The sequence below is a fragment of the Diceros bicornis genome, chromosome 13 (genome assembly GCF_020826845.1).
Source record: "Diceros bicornis minor isolate mBicDic1 chromosome 13, mDicBic1.mat.cur, whole genome shotgun sequence".
Classification (NCBI taxonomy): Eukaryota; Metazoa; Chordata; class Mammalia; order Perissodactyla; family Rhinocerotidae; genus Diceros; species Diceros bicornis.
This window is the reverse complement of record NC_080752.1, coordinates 30,840,696-30,850,529: the sequence shown is the minus strand read 5'-3', so window position 1 is coordinate 30,850,529 and position 9,834 is coordinate 30,840,696.

Sequence of the window (9,834 nt, the reverse complement as noted above, 5' to 3'; positions counted from 1 at the left end):
TCCCTGCAAGAAAAGCAGCACTGTGAGGGGCGGCCCAGCAGCCCCCGTCCTCCTCTCCCGCACCCCCAAATCCCCTCACTCACATTATGACATCCCAGTGTTTCTCAACAGGGAGGGAGGGGAACTTTGCCCCCCAGGGGACATATGGCAACATCTGGAGACATTTTTGGTTGTCAAAACTGGGCAGTGCCACTGGCTCTAGTGGGTGGAGGCCAGGGATGCTGCTAAACGCCCTCCAATGCACAGGACAGCCCCCCACGACACAGACCCACTGGCCCAGAAAGACCACGGGGCCGAGGCTGAGAACCCCTGGTTTAAACAGTTTAAGCAGCATCCAGGTTCCAGATTAGTCTAGAATTCCCTTCTCTGCACAAACCTCTGCCCTTCCCCAAGTCCCCTGGAATGTGCTGAACCCTCCAAGCTCAGAAACACGCCCATAGTCCCCGAGACTTCACTCAAAGCCTAAATTCAAACAAATGGAATAGCATTTGGGCACGTGCCGCACGCAGGAGTCGTGTTCAGGGCTTCACGGGAACTTATGTCACGGCCCTTCAACAGCTCTCTGACGTGGCTGCTAGTCTCTGAAGTGGAAAGTAAGGCTCAGAGAGGCTGAGTCACACCTAGTAAGTGGCGTTTATGTAATTGTAAGCGTGTGCTCTGAACCCCACGTGGCTGTCCCGGGCCTGTCCCGGGTGACTGGTGTTCAGATGGTCTGTCCTCGCCCCTTTCTTTTCCTCCGAGGTCCGGGCAGGTTCTGACATGGCTTGTCCCTCTGGGGCTGAGGGCTTGGGCTGGCTTTGGAAGCTTAACTCACCCCTGCAGGGTGGGACAGGCCCTCATTCTGCACCAGAAGTGGGGCCTCCTCAGGGGACCCAGTGCTCTCCCCCTATACCGGGGGAACGAGTGGACCCCTGATGGTCCAGAGCATCTCCCAGCTAAGGCCTGTAGCTGGGGCATGGTACGGGTGTCTGCTGAACTCTGGAGATCGTGCCCCCCGCCCCGACCCCGCACCAGCCTCACTGAGTCCAGACAAGTTCGGCACCAGGTTAGCCAGGCTGATTGCATTTTTACGGCCTCCCCGGGCCTCCTGCGTATTCCATTAGGCTCGCAAAGGTGCTTACATGACCATTTCCTTGTGATTTGTGGTCAAGGAACTGCCCAGGGCTGAGGAAGGTCGGTGGGCTGGTGATGATTCTCCCTCCAGCCCTCTCAGTTCCCGCAGCCCCCACCCTGACCATTCCACCCCGGGTCACCTTTAGCCAACCCCAGGTGAGGGGCCCTTGAAACAGGCAGGGAGGGCAGGCGGGGCAGGGAGGCTGGAGCCCTACCAGGTGACCCACTCTGAGGTGGGGAGGCGCCCAAGGGAGGGAAACAGCTCCCCTCGCCTCGCCTGGTCACCAGCAGCCCTTCATCCTGCTCTCCCCTCCTCCCGGCCTGGTGTGTCCTGTTCCCCTGGGAGGCCAGGACCCTGGCCTCCACTGCCCACAGCTCTGCCCTTCCTAGGACCAAGGGCTGGGAGAAGGAGGCTTTCCCATCACGCCCCGTCTTGTCCCCCATCTCAGGAGCCAACTGCGCATCCTGGATGAGTTGTGTGGGATACAGGGCTGGGCTTGTTGTGACAACCCCATCTCATCACACATGCATCCATTCCCGAGACTGTCAACTCTGCAGCCCTGCTCTCTGTCCACCACTGGCAACAAGAGGCTTCTGCCCCAGCACTTCACCTCCAGCCTTTCCATAGCGAGGGCCCCGGAGGCCGGTGCTCTTGCAGCCGGGCCGGCACTCCTGAACTCCCGGGGTAGCCGGTGGGAGGAGGGGGCCCCTTCGAAAGGCCTGTCAGTGGAGCATTTTTCTGCTCCCAGGGACCCCGCAAACTCTGTTTCTAGGCCTGAGGCAGATGCGGACTACTCTCCAGGCTGGCATTTAGCAGAATTTACCCTCCTCTTCCTGTGACTGACTGAGAAAGGCTCTGAGTCTGGGTCGGATGCTGTCTGTGACCCAGCCCTGCCCTTCTGTCCTGCAGGGACATTGACAGCCTGGGAGAAGCCCACAGAGCACCCCCATCAATGGGAACCTTTGGGACATTGGCCAATGAATGGGATTCCCCGTTGTGGGGTAGAGAGGTGCAAGGCAGGCTGCCCAAAAAGTGCAGGCAAGAGACCCGACGATGGGGCCAGCCCGGTGGCGTAGTGGTTAAGTTTGGCGTGCTCCGCTTCTGTGGCCCGGGATCGTGGGTTCAGATCCCAGGCGTGGACATACACCACTTGTCAGCCATGCTGTGGCGGCATCCCACATATAAAATAGAGGAAGATGGGCACAGATGTTAGCTCAGGGCCAATCTTCCTCAACAATAGCAACAATAAAAGAGACCAGATGAGGCTTGGCAGAGGGGTGAGGGGTGGGCAGGCCCACGGGCGTGTATGGGCAGCTTGCTGTCCCTATGCACACACACAAGGCCAACCAGTGACTCTCAGAGCCAACCTCTGAGCTCAGTGACCGGCCGGGCACTGGTCTCAGGGGACAGCTCCTCCCCTACAGAGCCAGGAGATGAAGGCCAGCCCCACAGCCCCGGCCCCACACCCCCATGCATCGTGACCCCACCCGTACTTGCCATCTCTCTCTCCCACTGAAATGCTGTTGCCATGCCCCTGCCAATGGCCGCGGGTCTGTTCACTGTACCCAGGAACCCCAACTTCAGCACCGCCTTTGTTCCCTCCTGCCCTTTGCACCCCACAAATCATGCACATAGTGAGCCTGGGGCAGGAAGAGATTTCAGTGTGCAGTGCTGATGCATCTGGGGGGGCACCAGCCCTCTCCCCAGACCTTATCAGCACTGTTCTGCCCCGGACCCAGCCCACACTGCTGCCAGATTACTCTGATCATGACCCTGGCCTGCTCAAAACTGTCCTTGGCTCCCTGTAGCTTTCCCATTACCCAGAGAGCCCTCACTTTGGCACTCCAGACCTTGGACAATGTGGCCCCAGCCCAGCTCTGCAGCCCTGACTCCTGCTTCCTCCCTTCACAGCCAACAGAGACTACTCCCCGGGCCCCAGACACACCCCACCTTTCGTGTCTCTCTATCCTCACTTAGGCTGCTCCCCCTGCCCGGAACAACCTCTCCTCTCCATCCCCATCTCTCTCTGTCCAAATCCTGCCCATCCTCTGAGACCCATCCCAAATGTCCTCTCCTCCAGGAAGCCTTGTTCAGTCCCCCAATTAGATGCGCCTCCCGCTCCGTACCCACACTGCTTTGCTCAGCTCTTGAAGACCTCACGTGCCATTTCATGCTGGACAATCAGCATCTTTTTAAAGCCCCTGACTAGAAAGGAAGATCCTCGGGGGGTCCATCCTACTTTCCCTCGGTTCCTATCCTACCTGTAGGATCCTGTGAATAAAAGGCACCGATAACTACGGATTGGAATGGAAGTGGGTTGAACACAATTGAACTGACCCCTGAGCAGAAAATCATAAATAAATTCCCAGGGTGTATGCATGTGTGTGCGCATGTGTGTGTGTGTGTGTGTGTGTGTGTGAGTGAGTGAGAGAGCTGGCATGAGGGCGGGGGCTCCTGGCACCACTTTGCCCTGAAGGCTGCAGGGAGCCCTCTCTCCAAGCCCACAGCATTTGTACACGGATCTTGGCACAGCCCAGCAGCCAAGACGCCAGCCTGGCAAAGAGCCACTCAGGAGACGTGGGCTGCTACAGAAGTCGTGCCAAGGATCCACAGCGACAAAGGGCTCCAATCCATTTCTATCTCTCTGGAAGCCAGTTGGAGGCTGCGTCACAAAGCGCCGAGCATCCAGGCGAAAAGGGGCAGCAGGTGCCCCACTTCCCCCGTCTCCCGTCGGCTCTGGATGGTTCTGCCTATGGCTTGCTCACAAAGCCTGCTCTCCTGGGGCTGCATCTGACCAGACTGGGGACATTCAACAGCCTGGAGTTGCCCCGGACAAGAGTTGCTGAGAGACACCAGGCCCGTCCACAGCCCAGAGATGGCTGTCTACCACAGAGATCTAAGAGCGGCTCTTTAAACACAAACCCAATCCAGAGCAGTTGTAATAAGAGGGGCTGCCACTCCCCGGGCGGCTGGGAAGCCCAGGCTCTTACACGCTTCTTTCATCCATTTCTTATTTTGCATCCTCTCAACTGCCCGGTGTGTCAGGTTGTTTTCCACATTTTTAAAATGAGGCACCCAAGGCTCTGGGAGGGAAAGCCAGAAGTCCAAGGTGACACGATGGGTGGCAAAGCCCCACCTCCAGGCCTGGGTTCTCTCTGCACCCAGTGCACACGGGACAGTCCTTGCACTCCATTGCCCATCTTCTTCAGGGGTCACCTGGTGCCCCCACATAATCTCCTGTCATTTCTGAGTGCGGTCAGGGCCTGGGGAGAGGACCAGGCACAGGCAGCTGGGAAGAGAGAGCTGACCAAGGAGGGGAGAGGGGCTTTCTCTTGTCCCTATCTGTCCCCATACTGTGGGGAGAGTTGGGCTATGGAGCAACATCCATCCAGAAGGCTGCGGGGGAAGCAGCGTCGTATGCAAATGAAAGCAATTAATAGGGCCTGGAGCCTGCTTTGATTCCTGAGCCCCCTCCCCCACAACAGCCTCGCATTTGGGGGCCAGGAGACTGGAGGGGCTCCTGCCCCACCCGCCGGGCAGACAACTGTGGAGCGTGGCTGCCACCGGGCATCCTAGGACAGCTGTAGGGCCTGAATTCCTGCCTTGCTGATCAGGCCACTGGCTGCATGGTGGGTTGGGGGGAAGCTGGTGGGGGTCGGGGGTGGGGGATGGGCCAGTAGGGCTGGTGAGGGGGGTCCGATGGGAATCCCAGGCCAGGGATATCAGTGATGCTCTGCTGGAGCCGAGGGACTGTGGTGCCAGGTCCAGGCTGTGAGCCAGACAACCACCCACCGGGAGGATGTGGGTCCATCAACCCCCCTCCCTGACCCTGGGTCTCCTCCTCGTGTAGGACCGTGACACATTTGAGTGATGGCATTTAGTAGGGACGTTTCAGGGGTTCTCTAAGCATTTGATTCTAACCACACCTTTAAAAAATATTTTTAAGACTATTTTGAAAATTGTAGTAAAAATAAGATACTCTCAAATGCCTTCTCTACCCAATTTTAAAACCAGCACAGCACATCACATCGTGGGCTTCTCCCGGATCACTGACGAGTGTTCCAGGGATGCAAGCCGAGCAGTTTGAAAGAACTTCTTTGCCGTTTGTGACGACTTATTTACACGCTCCAGGATTTTCTGGACACAAACCACCAAAGCCAGTTAGAGGCTCAGGCTGATATCGACAAGTGCAATCGACAGCCATTGCATTCTTTTATAACACTGAGGACAGCTTCATTTTTCCCATTGATTTACTTTAAAATAGGGCAATATTGTAAATTGGGGCATAACAGCCTCTCTATGTAGGAGACGCTCGCAGTTGTGTCTGCATAAGATGGAGAAAATTTTGATTCAGGGAACAGATTGCTGGTGGTGGTGGTGGGAGGTGTTACGCTGCTCATAAGACACTGCCTTTATTGGTTTTATATGTTGGGATTGAGGGATAGATTTCACGGGAAAAGATTTGCATTGCTCAAAAAATTTTTGTGGGGAGAGTATAGTGGAGGAAGACCACTGGGCCGTTGGGTTAGACGGTCTCAGGGCCTCTGTCAGCCAAGGGAGTCTGGGAATTTATGATCCACAGTGACAAGAGTCCTCCATCTGTCTGTCTGTCCAATTGCCAGCCCCTTATGGGGAGGGGTGACAGAGAACATCCTTCAGGATCTGGACTGGGGACTTAGCCCCCAGGGGCTGAGGACATATATTGAGGCAGAATGGACTCAGAGGAAATATTTTTGAATGTTAAAAGATAAAACATAACAATATATCATAATGACCCCATTCCCGGGCCAGCCCTCCCTCTCACCTGCTCTTGGAGGAGGCCTGCCTTGCTCTGTCCATCTCTCCACCTGTGGCTGACTCTCGGACACAAGTGAGGCCCTAACCCGCCAAGCTTCTGGGATGGGCACCCTGAGACCAGCACGGGGGTCTCTTTGGGACAACTGGGGCACTCTCATTTTTCAAGGGCTCTTCAGAAAGGGATGCAAGGTGCTGGGGTGGTGGGGGGCTGGAGACAGAGGGGTCCTAATTCCTGCCACTCTCCTGGCCACAGGAGCTCAGGTCTTGAAATGACCCTCCCCGTGGAAACACCTTAACCCTCTTCAGCTCATAAGGAACTTGAAGGCAGCCGCCCTCTGCTAAACCTGGACCGGAAGGGACCTCTGACCCCTGAGAGGCCAAGAAACATCTCCAAGGAGATCTTGCTCCCTTGAGAGAAGCCAGCGGGGAAAGAACACGCCGAACTCGCCCCGCACACACTGCCTTACTCTGGGGCAATCTGGGAGCCGGTATTCTCAGGCCCAGGAGACGAGCCCTCCCGGCTCATGCGGAAATGGGTCTGGGGTTTCTTGGCCTGCTGGGCCACAGCTGGGCACCTCACAGCTTCCCCTCCAGGGACCCTGGGCACTAAGGGCTGACTTCTGTCCTTCAGAGCAGCAGGCTCAGGCAGGCCCGGCCTCCGTGCCAGTGCCCCCTCCTCACAAGTCTCTCGCCATGCTCCCTGCCGGGTTTCAGGGAACCGAAACAGCCTCTCACACTGCTCTTCTGCCTCGCCCCTGGTTTTCACCAAACGTTCTCCGCTTGGTGGTCAGAACAAATCTGAGCACTAGCTCTCCGGCTTAAAACTCTTCAGTGGACATTTCTGCAACACACACAGCAGACAACAGATGAACTCCTTAGTACACAGAGAACTCGCACGCCCTCTCAGCCTTCGACCCGCCCAGCCCGGGAGCCCTGGGGGCAGCGACTGTAGGCCCAGAACTCGGATCAGTAGTGCTTAGGACAGATTTGCTCAATGCAGAATCACCTCTGATTTCATGTTCCCATACTTCCATGAAGATTCTAGGAATGCTCTGACTTGGAATTGCTCTGCCTGACTCTTCCCTCTGGTCCCAACTCCTCACCCAGGTAGATGCGTCCCGGAACAGCTAGAACTGGAGAAGGGAGGCGGCTGACCACAGGCCCCTCTTCTGTTCCTAGAACAGTGGGATCGCCCTGCCTATGATCCCTTCCAGCACCACACATCTTCATGAGTCCTCATTTCCCTGTCTGTGAAATGGGATTATTAGCCTGTCAGATTTGACTTTTTAGGAAGTCAGTACTTCTGGGTGGTATGTGTGTGGTTGGGGGAGGGGGATTCCAGGTATGGATGGGACTCAGGCAGTATAAGCGGGATGAAGGTAGGGGAGATGAGCTCACTGGTGAGACAGGTGAGACTCGAAACAGCTGCCATAGGGGTGCTCACTAGCATACTGAGGTCTTGACAGTCCTGAGCTCATCCCTACCTATCTCCCTGCCTCCATGCACTCTGCACCCCGCGAAGTGCCACCTGTCCCACAGGAAGGGCTCGCAGCTCTCTCTGAGGCCTCAGGACAGCCAGAGCCCCGCCTAGCCCTCCACAGACCTTTGTGCCAACCTGGCCTCGTGTAGAGAACTCTGCCTCTCAGCCCACGGAGAAGCAGGAGCTTCTTTGCAGTGGAGACTGCTGGGGAGACTGAAACCAAGCGGTCACCACTTGCTAAGCCCCTCTGGGTGCTGCCACGCAAGGGAACCTGCTCCAGTCTGAAGGGGGAGACCTGGTCCCCACTCCTGGAAATTGCCAGTCCCACTGGGGACAACAGCCCCCAGGGTGATAGGGGCGATCCCAGGCCTTGCTTGGAGGACACCTAGACCTAGAAAGAGACAGCTTCCGCCCACAGGGAGCTCTCAGTCTAAGCCAGAAAAGGAGCCTCTGCCCCAAGGAAGCCTCCAATCTAAAGGAGGAGACCGAGCTGCTGCCCTTAGCGATTCTCAGTCTGATGGGAGAGACACAGCTTTGCCTTGGAAGTTCCAGAACGTGGGGAAAACTTACCCTCTGCTGGAAGGAGCTTCTAATCTGCAGGCAAAGACACAGCCCTGCCCTCCAGGTGTTCCCCACTCTCACCTGGCGAAGAGGCCACAGGCCTTTGGAAAGGTTGAGGCACAGACTAACTATTACCCATTCAAACACACAGATGTCAGCCCAAACCCATGAAGCTGAGCCATGGGAGAGCCCCACTGAGCAGAGTGGGAAGAGCTGTGTGACCTTGGGCAAGTCATTCAACCTCTCTGAGCCTCAGTTTCCTCTCCTGTAAAGTGCCAGTGGTTGTGAGGATGAGGGGAGGGAAAGGTATATAAAGTGAGTGGTTCCCAGTAAGGGCACAATAAATGGTAGCTGTCATCATTATGGGGAGGAGGAAGGGGGGTTCCCAGAAGCATTTGTGCATCTGTGCCTGCGTGTGCGGGAGGCAGGCGCAGGTGGCCATGTCCTCAGTCCTCGGTGGAGTGATCGATGGCTTCCGTGGGGTGGGGCAGGATGGGCCCAGGCCAGCCTGGAGGGGACCATTGTCTTGGCAAATGAGGTTTGGCTTCCCCACAGGGGCGGCCCCATCTGTTTTTATTGTTTCCAACAGCAGCCTCGGGAATTCCCACCCTCCAAGCCCTCACACCTCAGAAAACCTGTATAGGGGTGTTGTTGGCAGGGGGGGCGGTCCTCAGAGGCCCCACCCACCTGGAGGCTTCAGCTCTGAAGTCTGCTCTCCCTGTATCCCACACCCACCTCCTGAGCCAGGGTCCCACCTCCTGCAATATTACAGGTACTCGCCACCCCTCCTCCTCCTCTCCTAAGCAGTCCTCCTGCCCCCTACTCCCCAAACTTCATTATCTCGGTGCCCAGACAATTTAACACCACTTGCTGTTTGGTCAGACCCATTGCTTAATCATCAAGTGACAAAACGCCTGCTGTCGGCTCTGGCAGAGGCAGTCCAGTGTGGACTGGAAAGTCATCTGGAGTTAGACAAGCCTGGGTATGAATCTTGGCTCCAGCACTTAATAGCTGTGTGACCCTGGGCAAGTCAATTAAGTCCTCTGGGCTTCAGTCCCACATCTGAAGGGTGAATATGTGTGTTGGGGCATCATTTATTGGGCATTTACTAATTTAGGCCTAGAGCTTTCTATGCATTATCTAATTTAGCCCTTTGAAGTGGACAATATTTTGCAGATGGTGATAACAATGGCTCAACATCAGGATGTTGAGATTTGAGGGATTTGCCCAAGGTTACACAGCAGGGAAAGTGGTGGAGCTGGGATTTGAACCCTCGGCCGTCTGACTCCAAAGGCAGGGTCTTTGACCACTCCTTATGCTACGCTCAATGACCGATACTAGCGCAGATGCTGGGAGTCTCAGGGATACTGTGCTGGGGGCCTTCACCCATAGTCTGGCCCAGAGCGGGCCCCTAAAAATGCGTAGGTTCTACAGTTAGTTCTTCTCAACTGGATTCCGACAGGGGCCTCATCCGTCATACCCCCACACCCATCCAAAGATATGCACCAGATGGTCAATGCCAGGCCATGGCGTTGCAGTGTGGAGGGCTGCCAAAGCAGGGCCTCTAGTGGCAAGGACTCAGCCGCCTCCCATGTCCTTCCTGGGGAGGGCCTGTGCTCCATTGGCTACAGTGGTCAACTTGACAGGAAGGGCTGGGGCAGGACAGGCTGAGGGCCTGGAGCAGCAAGAGAGGCGGGTCTCATCTGAGAGGGCCAGAGAAGGGATGCTCACATGACGCCTCTCCCCTTGGGAACATGCCCAGGACCCCTCTCTGGAGGGAGCTCCTGCTTTCCCAGGCTGAGGAGTCAGGGAGACCAGGATGCAAATCCCTGCTCTGCCACATTCCTGGCTGAGACAAGTGAAGAAACTCCCTCTCCAGGTC